Source organism: Pinus tabuliformis, chromosome 2_2, assembly GCF_031772625.1.
Source record: "Pinus tabuliformis cultivar Carrire ecotype Pingquan chromosome 2_2, CPIR1, whole genome shotgun sequence".
Lineage (NCBI taxonomy): Eukaryota > Viridiplantae > Streptophyta > Pinopsida > Pinales > Pinaceae > Pinus > Pinus tabuliformis.
In genome coordinates, this window is record NC_142300.1 from 278,319,630 (window position 1) to 278,326,339 (window position 6,710).

The 6,710-nt window shown below is 34.7% G+C and overlaps 1 pseudogene; it reads right to left on the bottom strand.

Annotated features, from left to right (window-relative positions):
- Window positions 1–363: 363 nt before the first annotated feature.
- Window positions 364–4,027, bottom strand: LOC149192390 (serine hydroxymethyltransferase 3, chloroplastic-like; annotated as a pseudogene).
- Window positions 4,028–6,710: the final 2,683 nt, after the last annotated feature.

The following is a 6,710-nucleotide window of genomic DNA, read 5'->3' on the forward strand; positions in this document are numbered from 1 at the left end:
ATTTGCACTCTCACTATTGCATCATAGAGGTTAAACTAGTCAGATTAGGGTTTACTAGGGTTTCCATGTTTTGGATGGCTTCCAGTTCATATTTTGCAAAGTAGATTAATTTCCTTTGAGATCGCCTTCGTCCATCATTTAGAAAGCTTCTTCTGAGAACATATAGAAGTTGGCTTGAGCCCTAGCGGACTTGTGCCAGCTGACCAAGTGACAGCTGCGACAAGAGCTAGTACTTGTGCATACAGCACCGTCGCTTCCAAGTTTGTACGAACTACCGGGTTGATAAAATTAGAGATAGGAAGCTCCAGGAGTTGTAGCATTATTGCTACAATACTGGAGCCCACCAATGAGCATGTCATATCTCTAACTAAGATTTTCAATGCCAACACCAGACAATGGAAATTGGCTAGAAAATAATTCAACCTGCTTTTTGAGATGAACAATGCTATTTTGTACCTGGAAATTGTGTGACTTAATAAATTCTATAGAATCTTTTAATTTTTTATTTTTCACAGAGCCCTTAGCCTTAATGGCTATCTGCACCCCCTCGTGGATAAAATCTGTAACCTTAATAAAGTCATTCTCAAGAAGCCCACAGGTGGTTAATGCGGGAGTCCCTATGCGTATACCACCAAGAACCATAAAACTTTTATCACCTGAAAATGTAAGGTATGAAAGTAAGCTATATCATCCCATGGAGAAAAGAAAATCAATGAATCCCTTAAATCTAAATATACAAAGAAAAAATTCATGTAACTTGGTACAAAATTCTTGTTCAGTGTGATAGAAGTAACATCCAAAACGTCCTCTACTCTTGCACCATCAATGCCCTATCCAAGCCCATTAATATATACCATGTTACATTCAACCAGCTAAATCCAATAGAAATCAATATAAAATTAGGCTGTGTGCTCCAGCATATGAACAGAGGATCCTTACCAAGGGCCTCAAATTAACTAGAACTAGGTGATTTTCACTAACACCAGACACCAAATTGTAACCCAAATCCATTAGACTGTTTGCAAGGGCTCAACAGTTTTCTATAACTTACTAAAACTATTTTACCTTTAATAAGAAACAAAATCCATTCAAAAAATAATTCACATGCATGAATTTTACAGAAGCTTAGACATGTGAGAGTGCTACACCTGTACTTGATAAGCCTTGAACTCTGCAGTTACAACCCGTTTTAAAGGAACATCCAACCCTCCTATGGTATGGTTATGTGGTCCTCCCTAGAAAGCCACAAATTATTTCATGTATCTTTTAGAAATGAAATGATACAAAAAATTGATATATCCAATATTATGATATTAGTGAGCAGGAGAACAATATGGATGATGGACGAAAGGAAGGAGAACTCAGATTGACCTATAACCCTGGAAAAACTACATTGTTGATGGTTGTCTCTAGGTTAACCCCCAATACTGGTTCCTTCTTGAAGAATATCATGCCTCCCTAGGGACCTCGTAAAGACTAAAAATCACAACCCTCCAATCCAAAAATATTTCAGAATGGAAAATATCAAAAAGATAAAAATGAAAGGAAAAAAGTGAAACAATTGACAAACAATTCAAGGAACATAATGAGTTTCATCGAAGCTTTGATCTAGTAGTGATAAGAAACAGAAAGAACATAAAAAAAATGAAAACAGGAAACTGAATCAAAGAACATGTAAGATAATCAAAAGGAAAATATACACCTCTTAACTCTATAATAACTCCTCCTATGATGGGAATGGAATATTTGTTTTAGTTCTTCGTTGTTTCTTGAACATTAATGGGATTATTTTTCTTCTACAGGAGGGGAATGGCACAAATAGATAGCATTAAGATAGGTCCAAAAAAATATCCATCTAATATAGTCATATTTTTAATCGAAAGGGTGAAGTGCAGAGAAAATTAATAACATCAACTCACCTTGTGCGTTGTAGTTGTTACTACATCACAAAATCAAATGGACTAGCCATGATAGAAGCAACAATGAGATCACTTATGTGTGCCATGTCCATCATTAAGTATGCCCCAACTGTATTGGCAATCTTCCGAATCCACAAACTTTTTAGTACTAAAAATCATAAAAAATCCAACATTACATACTGTAAGAACATATTAATAAAATTTGCTAGAATAAACATTGCTGGAAAGAGAAATTTTTGAAAGGATTGCCATTATAAGATCTGTAGAAATACCCAGCTTCAATACCTGCCTCATGCGAGGGTAATCAATATCTCGGGGATATGCACTAGCGCCAACAATGATAAGATTGATCCTGAAAAGGGTGGAATTCTTCTCAAGCATCTCATAGTCAGTGAATCCTATAGCCCAAGAAAACAAACCCAACCATTAAAACTTTGAACACTTCCCAAAAATATTGGTTTAATATTTGTCAATCATGGAACTGTTTCCCTCCTAATTATTATTAGACTAGAAATGCGAGCTCACCTGTGGACTCATCTAGACGATATGGCATTAATTCAAAGTAAATTGGTGTAGCAGATACTCTCTTTTTTGCTGTCATGAATCCATGAGACAGATGCCCTCCATGTGGTAAGTCCAAACCCTAAATGTTGCAAAGAAATTTTTCACATGTTACATGCCCAAATAGGAATGATAATCTTATCAAAGGAGGTTTGTAGTTCAGAACCATACACACCATAATGCGATGATGTGGTTGGAGGAGAGTTGTATAAACAACAAAATTAGCTGGGGATCGAGATAATGGTTGAAAATTAACACCCCATGTACTATTGTCAAGATGGAATGCTTCTAGGGCACTCTGCTAGCAAAGCCTCTCACTTTGGTCAATGAATTCATTGCCATCAGATTATCTGCATGGCATAAATCCCAATTCAACACAGTAGTGAATAAATATAGAGAAGTGTCCAACAACTGTATCCTTCATTGTGATAACAGACACTCACGCAACAACTATAGGTCTCTAAACTATAACGCTAAACTGAGAAACCATTACACACATGTCAAACATTCAAACTAAAAAGTACGGGTCCAAAAACTAATTGAAGCTGAGTTTAACAAGAAAAAAATACCAAGTGGCAAGAAGAAACTACCAAGCAGCTCAGACACAATCACAATCATGATGGTGCCATTCTTCACATTCCAAGTTATATCTTCATGCACTTACCTCTTACCAGTGAGTCCTTCTGAATACTTGTTTGTTAGATATGATCCAACAACTTCCATAACCGCCCAGGATGTAAAATTTTCAAAAGAAATAAGTTCCAATCCATTGAATCGAGACTTCTTTTCTTTCTCAATTATCACATTCATTTCAGGACCGAGCTCACTCAGAGGAGGATCTACAAAGCTATGCTTTCCCTCTGCACAAAGCAATTTACAACCTAGATAAAGAAATCACAATAAATTTAGTACCCTCGGTAACTGAGGCACGGTTTGACAGGAGCATTAATTGTATTATTGAGGTATATAATTTCTGTTTGCTGGCATCCCAGGGGAATCCAAATCAAGAACACAGTCTTTATCAAGCCATTCACTAACCATTAACTCAACAAAACTATAAATAAAACCGAGGTATTTGACATAGTTCATTAAATGAAGATAAGAAGCTTATTTGTAGCAACTAATTCACAAATGAATCTTCTAAGCACCTCCAAGTTAAACTATATTCAACTTGATCTGTGATTTCTTCACTTGGTCTTGAAATGGCAGGATGATCAATGATGTCACATAGGCTATCTATACATGTAGCAATTTCAACCAAAAACAAATACATAAATAAATAAATCATATCATGAATTGCGAACAACATGTATACCTAGGAAGTTGCAAGGTTGCACCAGCATGAACGCCAAAGGATTTCCCATTGTTAAGCTTGTTGTGATACAAAAAGGTTTATATGATGGGCACGACCTCAAACCTCCTAATTTTATGCTTTTCTGTTGCTAGGGAACCCCCAGGACTAGTTGTGAAGTTTTGGGCATCAAATTTGCGGTTGGGTTCAAATTATATTGACCCAACAAGCCCATCCCTACTACTCCATCGCCCATTATGACCTACAATGAATACATTTGCACCTGAAACAAGATCTATCCTATGGCATAAAAAGTGTAATTACATAAAAGGAATGTTGGTTTCATGCCAATAGGTCTCCTATGATGAATGTGCAGGAACCTAGTACGTAGACCATTTTTCTCTTTGCTTAGCTACCCAGGGCTTATTTCCCTTTCCAAATATCAATAATTCTTTTCCAAGAAAATATAAAATAAGAATAATATTTTACTATATTCTAAAAGGTGAAGATGCTAAAATCATGCCACAAAGTGAAAGGAAATCAAATATCTTTTGTCAAACCACCAAATATATAAAGAAAACAATAATAATTATAAAAATAAAATTAGATCTATCGATCTATGCATGAAATGAGTCAAGCAACTAAAAAAATCTGACCGAAACAAACCAAAAATTTCAAACTTGACAAAATCCTCTAAACAAGCAGCAAACAAACCGCTAAATTTTTCTAAGATATCAGAGCTAGACATCAACACAATTTCATGTACTTGAATAAGCCCATTGTTGCTTAGTTTTAGACTTCTTAAATTAGTTATTTGTAATTTAATACTAGGACACTATCTATGTGAAAAGAAATAGGTCCCAACTTCATTAAATCCGACTTCATTTCCAATCAAAGATCAAATCCAAAGGACACTAACTCGTTACTCTAGGATGGTGCTAAAGTTGAATACACAAAATAACAAAAAATAAAGATATGATAAAAACTAGACCTACAAGATTGTATTGGTCGAGTGTGACAGGGACACCAATAACTGAGACTAGAGATATTTATAGAATGTGGTAGTTACTAGTGTGTGTGTATTGTGCGATTAGTAGTATGGTGGAGAGACCTACCAAGAAGGGATGTTGGTCTCGGGAAAGTAGAGTAGGGAGATCCATAGAGCATTTATGGAAATAGGAAGATGAGAAGTGTTGTCTTCAAGTTGGGTTATGTTATGGTAGAATTTTGTTGGTGATAAGTGGTAAAAAAACACTTACATCAATAGATAAAAAGTAAATTCGGGGCATGAATTGGACTGACTCATGTTATCTCATTCCTTAATGGTCCTAAGGACATGTGGGGACCTGAATAACTTAGTACCTGAAAGACTTGAAAACATGGTTGACAAATGACTGACAAGACTATACAAAGGAATGTCGGTCTCATGACAATAGGTCTGCTACAATGAATGTGCAGAAACCTAGTACATAAACCATTTTTCCTTCGCTTATCTACGCATGGGTCATTTCCCTTTCCAAATATCAATAATTATTTTCCAAGAAAATATAACATAAGCATAGTAGTCTACAAAGTCATGCCACAAAGTGAAAGGAAATAAAAACAACTTTCTTGAAACCACAAAATATATAAAGAAAACAATAATAATTATAAAACTAGATCTAGGAATCTAACCATGAAGTAAGAACTAAAACAATTTAAGGGACTAACATAATCTTCGACCAAAACAAAACTCAAAACTCAATAAAATGCCCTAAACACAAGCAACATATAAACCATTAAAATTTTCCAAGATATTAGTTAGACATCAAGCTAGTTTCATGTATTTGAATGAGCCCATTGATGATTTGCGTTAGTCTTGTTCAATTAGTTATTTATCATTTAATAATAGTCAGACACTATCTATGTGAAAATAAATAGGTCCCAACCTCATCAAATCTAGCTTTATTTCCTGTCACAGATAAGAAAGAAACAATGTAATGATTAAATATGAAACATCAATCTTAAAATAACATGCATCAAAGTAATGTCGTTGTAATGTTACAATGAAAAATACAAATATAGAACCTATTTTTACTTGAATTTGACATATAGTAATCTTGCATGATCAATGGAACATGTATACCAAAATAAGAGTCCTAGGGTATTTCAATTTCCCAGTTCTCATCTTGGTCCTCATTTTCTAAATTATGAACATGATCTTCTCTAAATGAACTGTCATTATGAGCCTCCAAAGCATTATGTTCTATATCAAGTTCGTTAGAGAAATTTGTTATATTGTTTTCTCCCCTTCTATCACAATCTGATTGCCAAAGAGTTAGTGCTCTTTCATATGGGAAATTGTCAATGTCATACTTAGTTACATATAATCTTAAACATGTATCCACATGTTTATCAAGCTTGTTGCTCAACTTCAACTTCAAGAATGATAATGCACTAAACATTCGCTTATCCTCCACTGGTCCCAAAATCATAGTTTGACACAAATCTGGTAATTTGAAATATCCTAATATTTCTTCTTGTAGGTATTGGCTAGCACTTAAAGTAGTCCATAATCTTGTTATAGCACCATTTTCATTAGGATTCACCAAAAAAGGATATTGCTTCCACATTGTTTCAACAAAGCATCCACCTTGTTGGTACAATTTTGACGAATCTAACATACCTTCAATTTGTTCTCCATGTATCGAGACTTTTTGCAAAAATGGTCTACTAAACATTTTAATCTTTTTTGAAAATCAGCTTTTAAAGTTCTCAGAAATTGACAATTGTTCCAATATTGAGGGTACACCACACACATGGCCTCCAACATTCATCTTGAGGAAATCGTTCTCTTATCTCTAATGATAGTGATCTTGCAATTTCTATCAAATTTTGTCTCACTGAAATCACAATATTATCAAATTGGTTTCTTGACACGGGGCAATCTTTAGTGATTC